The 20,671-nt window shown below is 42.1% G+C and overlaps 1 protein-coding gene across 3 annotated transcripts in view; it reads left to right on the top strand.

The window, feature by feature from the left end:
* Positions 1 to 20,671, top strand: part of AFF2 (ALF transcription elongation factor 2) — a 481,449-nt gene that overhangs the window by 277,840 nt on the left and 182,938 nt on the right. The window lies entirely within an intron of this gene.

Below are 20,671 nucleotides of genomic sequence, written 5' to 3'. Positions count from 1 at the left end.
ACGAAAGACAGTTTTTTTAAACTGGGTTTCCTATGGGGCAGCCATTTTCTGGAAGACACTTTTTTCATAAGTGCTTTCCGAGCATACTGAGCTGCAGTGCCGGGATCCACAACGGAGGTACCGGCACGGGGTAAGTCGACACGGGGGGGGGGGGGGGGGGGCGCCGACACGCGGGGGGGTCGACACGCGCGGGGGGCGTCGACATGCGCGGGGGCGTCGACATGCGTGGGGGGGCGTCGACACGCTCTCGGTCGACACGCACTAGTGGGGGGGAGCTGCACGGAGGGGAGGGCTGAAGGCTGCACTGGCTTTGACCCTGTATTTGGAAAGTTTCCAAAAACGGGTCTGCCAGTGTCAAAAAATCGGCACTTAAACGGTAATATACCGTTTAAGTGCTGCGGTGTGAAAGGGGTTTTATCTGGCAGACCCGTTTTTGGAAACGTTTCCAAATACAGGGTCAAAGCCAGATATGCGGTCTGAAAGCAGCATGTCTCACCACATCCAAGCCCCAGAAAGCATTGTATTACGGTGTTAAGAACATATTTGTTATGCATCTAAAGTCCAAAAAATGGCAGTTTGCAGGGTTTTGGCTACAATTTACCTTTAGTACATCCTGCCATGTGTGTGATGTGGAATTTATGGTATGCTCTAGTCTAGTTCATCTTTTAAATGTGATCGTATTTTAATTCCAGGTACTCTGATCCTCTATATATATAGTAGCTGGGCCTTGTGTCTAGGGGATATATTTACTAAAGATCAGTTCATGATTTTTATTTATTTCAATTTGTCCTAAATCAATTGATTTAGATTGCTTTTCACTGATTTGAAATGGCTAAAAATCAATATTTAGTAAATATAACACTAAACGCTAATTGGGCCTTATGAATATATGCATCACAGCCTGACTTGACCACTGTACAGAATATGTAGCATCCCAATAAAATGTGTCAAGAGTGGCATTCATTTATTAGTTTTTGAATAAAAGTGTGCAACGATGTACTGATTAGTGATAGATAGAATGTATTGAAATACATTACAATTAAAAAGTAATACTGTTAAGTCCTTATAACGCAAGAGTTTTAGCAAATCAACCACACAGAGCATGTGATGCCAACCTGGGCTGATAAAGGTATTTGCAGATAACCCATGGGGAACCCCCTAATCATGCTAAGCAGCTCACAGGTGTGGTTACCAATAGGGTTACCTAAAATGGAGTGGTGGGTAAGGGAACTGCATTACCTCTCCTAGAAGCAGGGCAGTAGAGAGCCTTGCTTGGCCAGGGTACTTTTCAAGGGGTGTGGCCTAATTGCAGAGGGGCGTAGCAAAGCACCCATAGAATAAAATACAGAAAAATAGCACTTTAAGCACCTCCTTGGCCACACTGCAGCCCAGCACACAGAAGCATGCGCTGGTTTGAGAAGAGCTGCTGAAGCTGCTGCCAGATAAGGGGGGCCCCACTGGGCCCCTCCATCTGGCCTGGACATGGGTAATTGGTACCCCATCCGCCCCCTCTCTTGGCACCACTGCCTAGAAGAGGCAGCTACTGCAACACTGAAAAGTGCATGGATATGTCTGGCTCCAGGTCTGAAAGTGCTTTAATAATGAATCAACAGTTATGACATTCTTAGGGTTACTGTACAAAGCATTCCTGGTAGTAATGTCGGTACTTGTTTCCTAGCACGGCGCCCGTCGTGGGTGATCGCATACCTTAAGTTAAGGTATGCGATGGACGCGACCGACGCGATTTCAGGGCTATTTTTAGCCTTTTCCCCGACATTTTAAAAATCGCGTCCATCGCGTCCATCGCATGCCTTAAGTTAAGGCATGCGATGCGACTGATGCGATGGAAGTGATTTTACATAGGGAACAATGTTAAATGGGCCAATGGACCCGATTTTTCATTGTATATCCACCCTTATGGGTATTTTACATGACAAATGCCCCCCCCATTGTTAACGACACCCCATGATGAACGGCAACCCGAAGCGTGGCAAGCGCAGCGAGCCCGCGAGGGGCGACGGTACGTATCCTCCGACCTTTTCATACCCACACTATCTACGCCGGCGTGGAGTTGACTTTATACAGTGTGTGAAGTAATGCGCGTCCCCTCGCGGGGCTCGCTGCGCTGACCATGCTTCGGGCTTGGTGGCTCGCTGCGCTCGCAACACTATATGAATTCAACTCCACGCCGATGTGGATAGTGGGGGTATGAAAAGGTCGGAGGACGCGTACCACCGCCCCTCGCGGGCTCGCTGCGCTCGCCACGCTTCGGGTTGGCGTTGATCGTGAGGTGGCGTTAACAATGGGGGGCCATTTGACCCATCACGGTGGGTATACAATGAGAATTGGGTTCTGGGGGGCATTTAACATTGGGCCCAATGTAAAATCGGGTCTCAGGGCCCATTTTACATTGGTTCCAATGTAAAAATCGCATCGATCGCATCTCATGCGATTTGGTTGCATGCGATGCGATTGACGCAATTTTTTAGGACCTGATGGATACAATCAAAATCGCAGGCGCCGTGCTAGGAAATAAGTACCGTAATGTCTTACTTGACTTCTTTCCTGCAATTATTGGGAGACTCCTGAATTTGGGGTAGTTGTCCCTGGCCTCTGTACAGTAGTTCTCACTCACTTCTCCAGTGAAGTTGGCAGGACTGAGACAATGAAGTTCACTTTGACTTGCATCATCATCATGAACTATAACCCTTCACAATGGGTTGCATTTGTGACATTCATATCTAAATCCAGTCTAAATTTAACTTCACGGAGGGCACAGCTAAATATTAGGTTAGTATGGGTATACTGTAAGTAATACTACAGTAAGTCCTGATATTTTATTTAATTACTTTATTAAATGAAATAGCACAGTGGCAATACAGAACTGCATGTTGTAGAAGTTTTAAAAGTGCTATTATATCACCAGGAAAAAAAAATCCCTTTAAATTAATTTTTCAATTAACTGTGTGATCAGAGTCATCTTTTCTGCTGTCCCGACAGCTAGCCGCAATAACCCTGCACTCTATAAATATATATCAATGGCCAAAAATGCCCTTGACAGTTAAAATTACACGCGCAATTTCCATTATTGTGTGCTGTTTAAACCACTAATGGATTAAGTCAGCCCCGTCTCTATCCGATGTGACTGTTTTGTGTAACACAATGATCAGGTAAAGACCTTTATTTGCTCCTCCATAATTTTTCTCAGTAAAATAGACACTGACATTAAGGGAGATGGTAAATTTTATTCTGGTAACTGCAATATAAAAAGGTAAGCTGTCCACTGAGGTTACAAATCCACTCAGGAGCTGACAAACCCTTTAAATATTTTCATATGGATTCTGGAAGGGTGGGGGGCAAATGGGGGGAGCGGGGAAGTGTTGTACATGATGTGAATTTAAAATCATAATACAGACGTCACTGGAAAAGTGAGTAACAAGCTGAGAAGCCTAGTGAATCATGTGGACCTGTCAAATGAAGGAACACATTGGGGAGGAGATGATGTCAAACAGTCGTAACTTAGCAACCTGGCATTAGACTGTCAAGAGACTTAGTAAGAGAAGGCACTTTTAAATAGCCGAGTAAATAAATATATATTTTATATATCTTAAGTTTACGGCAAAAATTGCTTTGCACTCTGTTTTTTTTTTTTGTTCTTTATTTCCATTCCAGCTATGTGATTTACTATTTGTTTTCTAGTACAAAAAAAAAATGGACTTTTAAAGCTAACATTGCTCGTCCGCTTATATGCTTTTCTGTCAGCAATCCTTGTAATGCGTGACATGAATTATTAGCTATGGTGAAAGAAGCCTACGGTTTATCTGAAATCTGTTAGCATTTAGATTTCTTTTCTGCAAACACATTTTTGAACTACAATAGCATTTATTGTTGGAACAGTCTTTGTTACTAAGCCGTTTGTCAATAATTCTAATAACACAAAGCTAGGTCTGCAAAAAAATGGCTGCCACTCACATGTCAGTGCTGGGACAGTGCAGGCTATTAAGCGTTTGAAGACAATTTAATAGACAAGGTGATGTTCGGGGGTGTTTTAGACAGCAAACATTAGAGCGGCACTTTAATGTGTTTTACACACTGCTAGTGGTTTAACCAATATAGCAGGCTGCAAATGTCTGTTGTTGAAGTCCTAATCATGCAGTGTAAAATTGCAAGGCATTTTAGGTTTTGTTATTCCCGTTAGAAACTAGGTGAAAGGAGAACAGTTGTAAGAAGTGTTATAAACATGCTTTCATCAGTGGAAAAGGCTACTTGGGTGTGGATTGTCTTGTGATTGTTTTTAAATAGGTCAGAAATGGAACTAGCTAAAAGTACGTAATGCACCATACGGTGCTAAGGAAAATTATTCACAATTGTTTGGTGTTTTTCATGTAGTTTCTTACAGCACATCATGGAAAGAAAACACATATATTTGGGAATTTTTGCCACTGATCAATGCAAAATAATCGGTAATTTTAACAGCTATAAAAATTTCCAATAATTGATTACATACAGTAAGACTAGTAGGATGCGGGGAGAATCCAGGGGTCCAGAGGCATGCGGGAGGCTTGCCCTCCCTTCTGGGGGGCCGAGAGGGGACCTCATTTTTTAAAGCTTCCCGGCCATTCCACTTTTCTACTTACTACTATATACAGTACTATATATATGTGAACATTTTTTTGTGTGACTTTTTAATAATAAATATCACTTTTTTTACCTGGATTATTGGAAGATTATATTTCGCTTTATGGATCCAATATTGAAAATTTAATTGGATGTGATTTACACAAAAATTTAATCTGGTATCCTCATTTAGGGTAGGGGAAAAACCCTAACATGTGACTGAATATAAACAGGTTCTCCAGCTATAGCAATTTTTTAGGAACACTATATCTTTAACCAACTTTTTTCGACAGTACACACCGCCTAGCTTGTATAAAAACGTTTAGCGTATTCGCATTTATCGAGGATAACAGCACTCTATATACCATTTTTTTTAGAAATATCCCTCAGTTTTTGTCCCATTACTTCAAATCACAGCAGTAATACCAAATACTGTATTCTAGTAGTATCTTCAGCGCTCAGACCTGAAAGTGTCCTGATTCGTAGGTACTTTCTGGAGTCTGACTGATGTCCATAGAATACGGCTAACCATTTGTGTATCATACGTTTCCTAGGAACATGTGGCTCCTTTCAAATGACATATAATTAGACAAAATGTTACTAATTTCGAAGCAAAAATAACAGTGATTAATAATTTAAACAGTGGAGATTGTGATCTCAGTTGCCAGCTAAAACCACAGTTACACTAAGCAATATGTCTCTGGAATAACAAAGAAAAATAGTTTTTGCAAAACATAACATGCCATTAATTTTAGTAGGAACACTCACAAACAGGAGGAAAATAACAATGAGGTCACCATTGTTGGTGGAAATGAAAGTAATACCTGGAATTTACTGGCAAGTAACAGCAAAATCCGACTTGTGTTTTCGGTACTCTTCACCTAGAACGGCGCCCATCGCGGTGATCGCGACATCGCGGGCAGTACATAAACGGCCGCGACGCGATGCCTGCGATCACCGCGATTTTCCCATAGGGAACAATGTTAAAAAGCCAGATTGACCGCGATTTTGCATTCAATGCCTCAATGCCCGCGATTTTCACATAGGAATCAATGTTAAATGGGCTACAGAGCCCAAATAGGCAGAATTAACCCTTAAATGTCCCCCCAATTTTTGTACGCCACCCCACGATCCACGCGAACCCGAAGCGTGGCGAGCGCAGCGAGCCCGCGAGGGGCGGCGGTACGCGTCCTCCGACCTTTTCATGCCCTACTATCCACGTCGGCGTGGAGTTGAGAATAGAATAGTGTGGCGAGCGCAGCGAGCCACCGAGCCCGAAGCGTGGCGAGCGCAGCGAGCCCCGCGAGGGGACGCGGATACCTTCACAGGTAAACGCGTCCCCTCTCGGGCTTCACAGGTGTCCGCTTTTCGCCACGGATACCTGTGAAGCCCGCGAGGGGACGCGTATAACTGTGAAGGTATCCGCGTCCCCTCGCGGGGCTCGCTGCGCTCGCCACGCTTCGGGCTCGGTGGCTCGCTGCGCTCGCCACACTATTCTATTCTCAACTCCACGCCGACGTGGATAGTAGGGCATGAAAAGGTCGGAGGACGCGTACCGCCGCCCCTCGCGGGCTCGCTGCGCTCGCCACGCTTCGGGTTCGCGTGGATCGTGGGGTGGCGTACAAAAATTGGGGGGACATTTAAGGGTTAATTGTGACTATTTGGGCTCTGTAGCCCATTTAACATTGATTCCTATGTGAAAATCGCGGGCATTGAGGCATTTTAAAGTAAAATCGCGGTCAATCAGGCTTTTTAACATTGTTCCCTATGGGAAAATCGCGGTGATCGCGGGTACACGATTTTTATGTACCCGCGATTTACCCGCGATGCCCGCGATGACCGCGATTTTTTACCCCCGACGCCCGCGATTCTAATCGCGGGCGCCGTTCTAGGTAAAGAGTACCGTGTTTTCTACAAAGTGTTGACCCTATTTGATCTTTGGTCATATTACTAGCGAGACTTTGTGAAATATATCCTTTGGTTTTTTTTTTAATATCTTGCGTATTTAAATGGTTGCCAATATTTGAGTAAACCTAAGGGGCTGAATGAGCTAAAGTCAGAGCTTGTGTAATTGGCTACTGATTGTTAAACATTTCCTGTTCTCTGCCCGCAGATTGATCAATTCATAGGGCCTAGCGATGTCCCCAAACTGCTGCTTTGAAACTTTGGGGCCGATTCAGACATGTAGGTTACAGGTCGAATTCAGTCCCGCTACCGATGTTTGGGATTTGCGCATGCGCAAACCCTGGGAGCAGAAGGGAGGGCAGGGGGTGGGTGCAAAAATGGTGGGTGTTCCCATGAAAATGCTGGGCATACCTCTGCATACGCAGATGGTTGGAAACTTGATTAATACGGGACCGGTGATTTTAGCACTACTACTGGACCCTTCCATTCACTCCCCTTCCACTGCAGACTTATATTCTGAAAGCTACTGACAACAAAGCAGTAGTAATGGAACTGTAGTACTGGAACTCAACCTGTGTAAATGCGCTGTACTTACATGGCCAAGGATTAGTAGATACTGTAGGCAGTAATTAGGTTAGCAGTCATTAGGTCGAACACTATTGTAAGGATGTCAGCACAGAAATGATTTTCAACCTTTTTACCTTGCGGCACACTAAATAGGATTTTCAAATTGCCAAGGCACACCATGAGATCCCCACAGGGCAAAACACATTGGCCCCCCACAGGAAAAATCCAAACCTATTGGCCTCCATATAAAAAAATAATAACACTGGTCCCCACAGGTAACAAAACTAAAATACATTGGCCCTTTACAGGAAAAAAAGAGACCAGTAAATAACAGTTGAACTGGTGGAGGCTGTAAACTGGTTTGGGCATCTCTAGATCTGGGGGCACACTTGGGAGCAGCTCAAGGCACACTAGTGTGCCATGGCACAGTGGTTGAAAAACACTGCTCTAGGTCGACATGGTCAAAATGTTGACACATGCAAAAGGTCGACAGGGAAATGGTCAACACATAAAAAGGTCACTATGAGTTTTTCATAGTTTTTGTCCATCTGACGATATGGACCACCAATTAGTGTAACGCGTACCCTTGCTTCGCTCGGCACACTTTATCGGTCCCAATTGTAGTCCATGTGAGTTGTAAAGTATGAACAAGTTATCTGTGTGAAAATTTTTTTAAGAAAAATCATATCTACCTTTTAATATTTCGAACATTGTCCTTTTTTTTTACCTGAAGCAAACTGTAAAGTGCTGTATAAACCTACAAGACAACAATGGTCCCAATTAGTCCTGCAGTTCAGTCCCTGGTTTACATTTGAAAACAATAAGATAAAAATTACGGGAGGAACATCTACAAGTAGTAAACCCGCACTGGTAAAATAGCTGGTAACAAGCAGTACAGTTATATCAGTGTGACCAAACAGTGCAATGCAAAAAGGTACAGGCACTGTATACTGTAAGTTATGCTTAGCCTTAAGGTCCATACACACTGGGCAACTATGCCCAGCATGTATGGACAGCAATGACCGCTGTCATCACTGTGGGGAAAGCCGCACAGTGCATACACACTGAACGGCTTTCCCCCTGCCCGGCGCCGATGGAGGGGGGAAGACGGCGTTGCATAGCAGAGGGCTATGCAAAGCCGTCCTGAAAGCCGCTCATCTGCTGGTATAACCAGCAGATGAGCGGCTTTCCCCCTGATTCACCGCTCATCGCCGGGCCATACACACTGGGCGGCTTTGAGCTGAAAGCCGCTCAAACCTCCTGTTTTGAGCGATTTTCAGCTCAAAGTCGCCCAGTGTGTATGGGCCTTTAGACACCTGTCATACTTATCTACTTTCCAATGATCTTTTCCATGAGAAGCCTGGAATGGAGAATGGTAGGGGTGTCAGGCCCTGACATCATCAAGCCCCTGTCTAATGAAAAATACAGTGATGGCCATAGGTTGACACATTTATTATTTATTACCAGTGGAGCTTACCATCTATTTTCCCTACCACATGCACACACACACAGAGACATTGTAGGGTTAATTTGTTGGGATCCAACCTATCAGTATATTTTTGGATTGTGGGAGGAAACCCGAGTACCCAGAGGAAACTTACCCAAGCACAGGGAGATCATACAAACTCCCATGCATGGTGGAAATTAAAACCAATGACCTCATTGCTGTGAAGCAGTAATACTAACCATTACCCCATCCATGCTGCATGGACAAAAGGTCAACACAAGCAATAGGTTCAAAGTCAACATAAAGAAGGTCAACGTGAGTTTTTCACTTTTTCCCCCCAAAAAAGGTATTCAGGCGGCCATAGCGTTAGATGATAATAGTGTGCTGAGTGTTGCGAGGTACTGTGCCCAAAGCATGGTGAATGTAGTGAGGCACCTTACCTTAAGGAAGGGGGAGTGGCACACGTATTTGGTGTCCGTGTCGACCTATGTCAACATAGATACTAGAAAATGTGAAAAAGGCAGGTCAATCTATGGAGTGTTGACTTTTTCCATGTCAACATATTGCAATACCAACATTTTGCTCATGTGGACCTAATTTATGTTGATATTTTTTATGTGTATACATATGACCTGTCGAGCAATAGTGGTTTACCTATTGACTGTCGACCTTATTAGTGTTGACCCTATGTCCTATACCCATAACAGAGATGATGACATACTGAATCACAGAAGATAGTAGGTCTTGCTCTCTAAGCTTACAATCTAAAGTGAGACAATGAATGCAATACAAATGTAATGTTTGGATCACTGTAAAGGACACAAGTGAAATACAATACCAGATGAATGCTGTATTAATTATTTTAAAGCATTATGGGAAATAAAAGGACTCTCAATACATTTATTTGCTATAATGTACATTTACTGTGCACAAGTAATTTGTGTATTCAGTCTACATACTGATATAGCATTTGGCTGTCATCCTGTTGTTGCCTTCTAACTGTTCCGTCATCAGATTTCCACGAGCATCAGTCGACGCCAAAACTAAATTGGGGAAAAATTGCCAGGCAAAAATGTAAATACGATTGGCAAACAAGTGTCAGTAACATTTCTACCTCCTCATAGTTGTCCATATAAAATGCATGCCAGGCCTGACTAATACCAGGAACAATTCCAATATGCTTCAAGGTTAAGGAAGCAACAGATTGCACTTGAGTATCGCTGTGTAAAATACACGATAGTCATTTTAAACCTTTTTATATAATAATAAAATTCTTCTGTTTTCCAAGTCAGAACAAATTGTTGGAAGTGTGTTTCTGTATTAAAAAAGACTTACAAAACATATATTTCTGTATTATTGCCTATGTTATCAGAATTAAGCAAATGCTTGGTGCGAGCTGGCACGGCGAACTGCTAGTTTGCACCTACCAGTGTGGGCGTGGGGCAGCGGCAACAACAGGCTGCGCCCAAGACCAGCTTTCACCGTAACCGAAAACACTGGGCGTTCCCGTGGAAATTCCACAATGATGCGGCTGACCGGATGTCAGCTGCCCGGCCTCTTCCCATACTGGGAGCTCGCAAAGCTCAGACACCAGAGTGTCTTAGTTTTGCATGCTCCTTCCAAATCATTCAATGGTCGGCGAAACATCCATCTGAAACCATGCGGAGAATTTGCCGAGTAAGGGGGGGGTGGATGGCTGTGTAAGCAGCGGACACCGCTAAATCCACAAGCAGCACTGCGAACTTCGCATGGTTGCACGTTGGCTACAATGAGGTTCAATATGTATAAAACTGTTTAAATGTTATATATTATTGATATCAAGCTATTAAATAAAAAAACAAAAAACATTTTGCTTCACTTTTGAGAATTGATTTTCCTTATGTCCTTTAAGAATGATCTCCAGACTGTTTTTATTCTAAATACCCCTCCTACTAAGTCTAGCGCAACAATAATTCTGTCCCCTCACCTGGCACCTCCACTGTCTGCCAAATGCTAACCCAGTGCCCCCATGCCAATGTAATGTCAGGCCTTTCTGTGCAAAACAAATACTGCTAGTTAGGGGGGATGTGTTATTTAGGTTAAAAACAAATCACATAGACTGGGATCAGTGTTAGAGAGGAGCATGAAGGGCCCAATGGGGTATACAGTGGTAGGGGCCCATGATTAGGGTAGTAATCAAGGGTGAGACTAGCCCACACAGAGGCATGGGTGGCTGTTAGAGACTATGGGGGAAATTTACTAAGATGGGAGTTCTCTTTCTCCTGGGATGTTGCTATGCGCAACCAATCAGATACTGTTTTCAGATATTATTTGCTATAAGGTGCAAAATAAATAAGAAGAAGATCCTGATTGGTTGCCCATAGCAAGATCCCTTGTGAAATAGAAATCTTAATAAACTTTGGCCCATGTATCTTATCCTCTAAATTGAGTGCACTGGCTAAAAACTGACATTAGAGGAAGAGTAAGTCCCAAAGACAGTGGGGCCCACTGGAGATACATATGTACCCCTGTGGGCCAGTCTGACCCTGATTGAGATTCACTTTTTCTAAGCCTTGAAAAATTATAAAATGGAGAGTTATAGACCATCAACCAATCAGCTCCTACCTGTCATATTTCAAACACAGCCTATAACATGGCAGTTATGAGCTGATTGGCTGGCTGTTTATCACTCTCCATTTTATAACTTTTGAAGCTTAATACATCTAGCCCTCTGTGTGATGCCATGACTCACTGCACCTCACCATGGGGGGGGGGGGGGGGGAATAATGATCTTTGCGGCCACCGCTTACGTTACTGAACTTAAGTAGCATACGCTGCACCACCCTGGGTGCACGCTACCCTCTTGTGTCCACCCCACCATCTATAACCTTTAGTAAAGTTTTGGCAAGAGGAGTGGAGTTAGCCACCAAGCCCAAAGCTTGATGAGCCCGCGAAGGGACGATTATGCTATTTTGAAAGTGGCTTACATAACTGGCGTAAGCGGTGGCTGCAAAGATGAGGAAGTACTGATGAAATTTGCCCAGTGCCCTACTCCCACAACAACCAGGCATCACAGTTGTATTTATTTATTTATTTACATTTTTCAAACAATTTTCCACTATGTGAAACAAAGTTTACACATTTAATTTGTTCAAACCAGGACAAGTCACAGGAGACACCAATATATCTTCCTATTAATTGCACTAGTACATTAATTATAAGCTGGATCCAAATAGCAACTGACACAACAGATGCTGTTAGAAATCATAGCCTCACTTTTCTTTCTTAATTATTCCTTCTAGGAATGCCCTTCATTAATAACCTTCTGGTTCTCCATAAAATAGTGAAGATATCCAGCGTTTCCACATTCTGGATGCTGTTCTACCATTTTGGAATGGAAATCTCAAACCCCGGCTCCACTGTGTATACGCCAATATATAAGGCAGTGATAAGGGAGGAGAAGGGAACCAGACAACCAACCATGGCAACCAATCAGCTGCTCTGTATAAATGTCATATCATGCAAATTATAGATGTTACTTCAGTGCTGATTGGTTACCATGGTCCACTTCTCCTCGGGCTTACTTCTCCTCCCGTTTCACTGCTTCATACATGCCCCATGTTGAGATCAGATTGAGGGGATTTGCGTCACCAGTTTCCCAGATTTTGCTATTGGACCTGAATGAACTCTGATCATCCTAACATTTAAAAAATGGGTAAAAAACAGGCCAAGCCCTCATCTACAGACTATAAACCCTGGTGTGTCTGATTTGTTTTCTTTTAGCTATCCATATGGTAATTTGGGTAATTTCTGGAAAAATAGAACTGTTGGTATAGGGAATCCATTATCTTAACATTAACAACCCCTTCATACTTCCAGCTGTCTTTGTAAAATTGAATTACATTTCATATCTAAGAATTGTTTATACCAGTATGTGATCTCCCTGTTCCTCTATAATTTGTGTTCCCTCCTCAGAGAACTCCTGTAAGAGGGGATGACTGATAGATTCTTGTCTTCACAATTGGGAGCAAGTCTGTTGAGTTCTGACAGACCAGCCCCATCCCTTAATACTGCTAGTTCATTTCTGAAGCATGATGTCATATGAAATCCCTAGCATATTAACTATTAGCATTGGTACATTATGTCGTGAAAAGATAAGGGGAAGTTGCAACCTGTCAAACGCTTTACTGCTCTGATATCTGCATACAGATGAAGCCAATCTCATGCTTGTTCGCCTCTCGCCAGAACGTCTCTGCTTGCGAGAGCCGTCCCAGTCTTTCGACGGCTGGGCGGCGGGACCCTGCCCATCTGCTTCAGGGAGACGGGCAGGGTTAGGGGGTGGTCGCGGTGGGGGAGGCGGCGGACGGCGGTAGGGAGCTCCGTCGCATCGGGTGTATGATAACCGTTCGCTGTTATTATTGTACTTATCTGCCCAGCTCTTTCCTTATGAATAAATAAAGAGTTAAAAAAAATCAAAAATACTCTCGTATTGCCTAGTTATTCTCTTATTGTTATAGCACAACTTTTTTTATATTCAGAACATAATTTATTAGTATAGAAGGAATGTATAAATCACAGAAGTACAATTTGTCGGCTTTATAAAACCAAAGAAAGATTTCCTTTTTTATAAAATCTAAAGACATTTTTCCATTTTATAATGCACACTATACTAGAAAAATGTCATGTTCCACTTGTCATATGTCAGTGATTAATTTGTACTTCTATCTCTGTGAACAAACAATTCTGTGTGTTCTATAAAGCTCTATCTTCGTAATGCCTACAAACTCAGCCCATCTCCCATAGGACAAGTATTAAAAAAAAACCCTCTTGCGGTTATTAAAAAAACACATAAATTGTACACTTCCAAAGACAAAATTCTTTGAACCATTCAGGCTTGGCAACCATTTTAATATATCTTTTTCTTAAACTGTATACACATAGAACATTATTGCAGTTGCCGAATGTCAGACTCTTAAAACTGGGCCTTTGAAAGGCTCTCTTTTGAAAAGCTGAGCCAAGAATCAAAGAGGTGGATTTACTAACGTGTCTAGCACATTTTAGTAATGGTTTCCTTTGTGAAATGATCACAGCTATTTTAATTTACAAAAGGGCTTTACCATCTTTGCTTAGTTAACACTGAGGGACACTATGAGCATAGCGCAATGAAAATAACAATTAAAGACAATTAAAGATAAGGTAGAAGGTGTGCGTATACTATGGAATCTTTATTTGGTACATTGATTGTTCTTTACTGAACTACATATAAAGGATCTTGCAGCCTATAACATCTTTCAAAGGAGCTAACATTTTAAAATGTTACATTATATATATATATATATATATATATATATATATATATAATATATATATATATATATATATATACATTTCAATAAATGAAATTCACAGTTTACACTTGTTTAACAGTACAGTAGACGCATGAAGTGACTACACATGGATTAATAGCTTTTTAATAAGGATTTATATCCACTGTTTTGTGGTAGCAGATTTGACATTAAGTACAAAGAAAAGTTAAACAATTTAATACATTTGATTTATTTTTATTACTATTATTATTATTATTATTATTATTATTATTATTATTATTATTATTATAAAGCAAATACTGCACCTGTTCTTCTTACTTATACCCCTTTTACACCTACAAGCTATGTCGCACCCGGGATTTTGATTGACGTCACCATAGGTGGGTCATGAGCCGACGCTAGGAGATTAGGGCATCTCCAAAGTGCCAGATTTTCCATTGCAGGGAATTTACACTGCACAGCGAGCCGGGTTTAACCTGTGTTCAACCCTGCTCGCTACACAGGTTGATATGCCATTATTTGGTCCAGTTATCTAAAAAAAAATTACCCGGGCAGCTGAATGATAGTTACCCTATGACACGGAGGGGTTGGGATCATTTGGTCTACAGCATGATGGTCGACAGTCATTAGGTCGACACCATTAGGTCGACATGGGTCTAGGTTGACATGGGAAAAGGTCGACATGATTTTAGTTTGACAGGTCGTTAGTTCGACAGGTCATTAGTTTGACAATGTTTATGTCGACAGTCAAAAGGTCGACATGGGGTTTTTCACTGTTTTTACCTGAATGTCAACACAGTCGACATGGACACCGTTTCAAGTGCACCGCATCCCCTCGCATCGCTCGCTGCGCTCGCCATGCGTCAGGCACGGTGCCTCGCTGTGCTCGGCACAATATTTTATTATCCCGCCACGCCCTAGTGGATGGTAGGGCATGAAATACCGCCTGTTGACACATGTCATCTCAAAGAACAGTGAAAAACCCCATGTCGACCTTTTGACTGTTGACCTAGACATTGTCGAACTAATGAACTGTCAAACTAATGACCTGTTGAACTAATGACCTTTTGACCTAGAACCATGTCGACATTTTCATATGTCGACCTACACCCATGTCGACATTTTCCCATGTCGACCTAACGCCTGTCGACCATTATGCCAAAATTCACTTAATGCCACATGGATTGTGTCAAAATTCACATAATGCCACATGGATTGAGCCAAAATTCACATAATGCCACACGGATTGAGCCAAAATTCATAAAATGCCATATGGATTGAGCCAAAATTCACATAATGCCACATGGATTGAGTCAAAATTCACATAATGCCACACGGATTGAGCCAGAATTTACATAATGCCACACAGATTAAGCCAAAATTCACAATACGCTTCATAAACAGGGACATTGTCTGCCAAAGGCGCGCATTAAACATTTACACCATAATGTCCATTACACAAGTTACACGCCATTATGTCCATTATGTATTATGCCAAACACCATAATGCCTATTAAAAATTATGCTACATAAGTGCTGCTTATCTACATGCTCATTGCCGGGCGTTCCATGCTCATTGCCAGAGGTTCCATGCTCGTTGCCATGTGGCATTGAATGCTCATTGCCAAGGGTGAATACATGCTTGCAGTAAATGGGGGACAGCCGCCTCCAGTGATAGCCACTGACAGTGGCAGAGCCTGGCTGTATTCAGGTCCCGGCTATTTGAAATAATACCCCTTTCACACCAGAAAATGCATTCCCAGGTTGGCCCATTTTACACCAGCCTAGTCCCTGCATTTTCTGGTGTGAGGGGGAGAGAAAACCACCCCTTCCCCCCTTTAACCAGTTATCTCATTTAACTGGTTATATCTTCGGAACTGACCCATTTACATGAGACAAGTATCATATTGAAGAACTTTTGAGTGGGCTTTGAATGATTTTGGTCCAGTGAAACTGGAACGTTTGGTTCCAGAGTAATCTGCCCTAAAAGAACATGAACAGCCATGTAATTACATTTCAAAAATAAAAAAGTCGGTTTATCCGCAATATCTCTGGAACCGATTGACTGATATGGACCAGGTATCATATTGAAGGCCCAGCGATTTGGAATTGAATGATATCAACGACAAGCTTCTTTGATGCCAGGGGAGGAACTGGCAGCCATCGGACCTGGGTGGGGGTTTGAATTAACGGGTCCCATATTATCCTATGGGGAAAAACATTACAGCTTTGCCAGGCGATATGACAGCCCCCCCCCCCCCCCCTGAATCCACCAATGTCTGTGACTAAAGAAGCATCTTTAAATGTCCAGAAAATCTCATAACTGCAATGTTATTTTAAAACACTTTTTTAGACACATTTACATTGGTTCAGTACATTTTGTGCAGTATGAAATATTCAGTTTAGGTTTGTACTGTACTTCAATAATTTCCATTTAAGGTTCACTCTGTAACTTCATGTACTTTTCTCCTGCAAAAAATAAATAACATAAATCTACTTGGAATATTTGCTTGTTCCTGAATGTACCTGAGGGTTTGAAATAAGAAAACATTGCCTTCCTAAATGAGCAAAAAGAGCGTGACCAACTGCAACAACTTAAGCATATGCTACTAATTATCAATCATTTGAACATTAGGCTGAGAGGGAGATGTCTACATGACTTCATCTAAAAACTTTGTTAACATGGGAGCCAATAAGTTGCTGGATTTCAAGTATTTGTTTAATCTTTAGTATGACAAAAATAGCTTTTTTGCCACACTAATCCAAATATCTTGTGCATCAGTTAACATGATTTTAGAATTATATAAAGTTCAAATAATATGGATGTAAATCAAGGACTGCTTTTATACAGCGATTTGACATCCATCCAAATTCTACTTTAAATCATTACACATGTTGAATGCCATTTGGCCTACTTATATTTTAATTTACAAGAATCTAGACTTTTTTATAAAAACTAAACTGGAATACTACATAGATAACTCTCTTGCAATGTACTCCAATTAAAATTTATTTAACAATGGAAATAAATATTGTAACTATATTCATAAAAAATAATTAATTGGAATTGGAAGTTTATGTTTTTAAAATACTTTTAATTTGGATTTTTTGGCACATTAATGTTACATTTCTGTCTGCTGAAATTGTTATTTATTTATTTATTTTTAAATTTCATTTTCAATTATTGAGCGCAACGAGTGCTCTAACAGAGTGATAATGTGCCATGTGCTGGCTCCACCCCCTAAACTCATCTGGGGTGAGGAGGGGACTGCGAGTTCCAGGAAGTAAAGCACTTCACAGAGCATCCTAAGGATAATCCAGTCAGCTCCACAGGCTACTGGGACACTACACAGAGCAACTCTGTAGTAGCACTATGGGCAGTATTCAGTGCTCTTTTGCAAGCTGTGATGGCTAGCAGTACTGATTGCTTCCTGTCACAGCTCGCAGGGCAGTATTCAACTGATCCCCCTGCACACGCCGTCAAAACAGTGAGGCTCCCAGCTAAATGCAGCGGCAGGGGCAAACGCAGGATTTTCAGAAGGGGGTTTCCAGAGGGGCAGAGCAAAGTACGGAGATGGACACTTAGGTGACCCAGTATATGTTTTGATGTCCCGCGGGTGGAAGGGGGTATTATATCAACATGTAGGGCCTGGATCAGTAATTTCCACTAATTACTCCTTTACTGCACAGATGGTGGGAGAAGGGGGCATTGGGCTGAATGAAGGGGCCCTAAAACATAACTTCAAGGGTGGTAGAGGATGTTTAATATGCAGAGGAGTGGTGTATAGTGGAGTGGGCTTATTATTCATAATTTTCTGGTGGGAGGACAACTTGCTTGACTGCAGATATCTCTAGTTCCCGGAAATAGATTTCTTGGATTTTAATGGAATTAAAAACTAGAGAATCCCACCTAGCAAATGCTATTGGGCACTAGGGGATCAGAGTTCAAGAGGCAGAGCAATCTGCCAACGATATAAAACTACATACCAGGTGTGTGGAGCTGGAGCAGTAACCAGCTGCTGGAAGGCTGATTATCTCTGGTTCTGGGAATAGTGGAGACAAGCTTCAAGTGTCCTTCAAAGGGGGAGAGTCCCAGCTTTTGGAATATATCCTCAGAAAATTTCTACGTCAGTCAGAACCTGAAATATCTGCCTGGGAACAGCAATTAACAGGCTTGGATGGGGACCACTGCTTTGAAGTCAGATATCTCCGGTTCCCAAGGTCCGATTTTAAAAATTCTTGTACTCCTGGAAAGAGGGGACCCTCAGCTTTCAGACAATGGCCCTTAGACTCCTGGGTTTCTGGGTACTCGGAAACCCCCCCTGCGTGCGCTACTGAGCGGGTTCCCTGCATTAGCCGTGAATCACGCCTTTTGAGGGAATCCTCACCATCCTCTGACAGCGAGGATTCCCCAGAATGTTTAATAGGTTGATTGGCCGGCATTGGGGTTAAATGGTATGGGTGTCTTGTTTTCGGCTATCTGACGTTTAACGACCGCATTGAATACAGCCCTTTGAGTTCATGATGCCATTCCAAGCACCATGCAAGCCACATTCTGGTACCATTGGGCAGGAATGGTGCCCCCCCTTGTGGCCCTGCACACTGTACGATTGCACACCTATTTATGTTCATGCCTATAGCCAAGAGTGGTGGTGATTGGGTGCTTGTTTGTTAAGGTGACATAATCATATCGACAATATGATGCAGCCATGTCTCCAGTACCTTTGCTTTTTACTGTGTTCTGATTTTCATGAAAGTGTTTGACAAAACGTACCGTATGCACACTCTTCTCTAGTCTGTACAATATTTATTTATTTACAGTTTCTTATATAGCGCAGCAGATTCCGTTGCGCTTTACAAATGTTGACAACACTGAAAGAACAAACTAGGTAAAGCAGACATACATAAAGGTTGGAGATCCCTGCTGCAAGCTTACATAGGGAAATAGGAGGGAATCACAAGGACAGGCACCAGTAATAGCATAGCAGTCCCACCAAGCTGCAAGTCCAGAAGGGAAGCTATAAAATACATAAGTGCCTCAGAGGGCTGTGCGCAGTGGCGTAAGTTTGTCCCAGTTGCCTGGAAGCAATATGAATATTGGTGCCTTCCCCACACACACACACACGCACACACACGCATACACACACAACATTAATCAAAATATATATAGTCTGTTATGTTATGAAATATACACTATATACTGTATATACAGAGAGAGAGAAAAACACATAGATATTTCAGAACTCAGCCACAGAAGCGATTTTGATGGCTTTCAATTAATGGATTTAAACTGGCAGTGGTAAAGAGGTGCCCCCTTGAGAGCAGGAGCCCGGCGGCAGATTACTCCATTGCCTCCCAGAGTTCTGCCTCTGGTTATGCATATGGAACTTAAATATGATAGGCTTGCCTGAAGAGGTGAGTTTTCAGGGAATGCTTGAAAGTTTGGAGGCTAGTAGAGAGTCTTATTGTGCGTGGAAGGGCATTCCATATGATGGGTGCAGCTCTATGAAAGTCCTGTAACTGTGAGTGGGAGCTAGTGATCCGTGCAGAAGAAAGATGCAGATCTTGTGCAGAGTGGAGAGAGCGAGTTGGGAGATATTTTGTGATAAGTGAAGAGATATAGGTTGGTGTGGTTTGGTTAAGAGCTTTGAATGTGAGTAGAAGTATTTTGTATTGACTACGGTAGAATACAGGCAACCAATGGACAGACTGGCAGAGAGGAACAGCAGAAGATGAACATCTGGCTGGGAAGATCAGCCTCCCAACAGCATTTAAAAAAGATTGAAGTGGTGAAAGTCTGTTCTTGGGAAGACCAATGAGGAGACTATTGCAATAATCAATGCGAGAGATAATGAGTGCATGCATTAGTGTTTTAGCAGTGTCGTGTGTAAGATAGGGTAGTATCTTGGATATGTTTTAAGATGCATGTAACATGATTTAGAGACAGACTGAATGTAGGGAACAAAGGACAGTTCAGAGTCAAGGTTGACCCATATTCAGCGAGCTTAAGGGGTAGGGTAGATTGTCACGTTGTCGACAGTGAAGGAGAAACCAGGATGGTGACTCCTCCTGGCTGGAGGGAATAGAATTAATTCAGTCTTGGAAATGTTAAGTTTGAGGTAGCAAGAAGACATCCAAGATGAGCTAGCAGAGAGACATTCAGAGACACAGGCCACTGGTGACAACTCTGGGGTTGATAGATAGATTTGAGTGTGATCTGCATACAAGTGATAGTGGAATCTGAAAAAGATGATTCGTTTGCCAAGAGATGAGGTGTAGATTGAGTAGAGCAGAGGACCTAAAACTGAGCCCTGCGGTGCTCCAACTGATAAAGGTAATGAAGAGGAGGTGGTATCAAGTGAATGCTGAAAGAGCGATCAGATAGGTAAGAGGAGAACCAGCAAAGAACTGTATCATTTGGACCTAAATGATACAATATAGCACTAGTGGCAGAAGCATGAGTCACACACAGGGTTCAGCCGCTGCTGTATAGTGTAAAGATTGTAAAATATTGGTATCAGTGGAATTTCATGTGCATTATTTATATGTAAAGACCAATTATTTTATACCACAGATTACAATGGGAATCTTAATTTATGATGAATTGTGAAACTTCCCAATTATTCCTCTTCTCTTAGTAGTCCCTGTAATTTATAGAAAGATTACTTTGAAATCAAGATGCTTTTCAATTCCTATATTATATTATTTAAAAAAAATGAAACAAATGACACTAAAATGAAGGAACATTTTGTACATTTCTGAAAGTACCGTAAAAGTGCTTCTTCAGAATTTAGGGTCATATTGAAAATCCATTAATAATACTTTAAAG

The sequence above is a fragment of the Crinia signifera genome, chromosome 9 (genome assembly GCF_055691185.1).
Source record: "Crinia signifera chromosome 9, ASM5569118v1, whole genome shotgun sequence".
Taxonomy (NCBI): Eukaryota; Metazoa; Chordata; class Amphibia; order Anura; family Myobatrachidae; genus Crinia; species Crinia signifera.
This window is presented reverse-complemented; position numbering and strand designations above follow the sequence as displayed.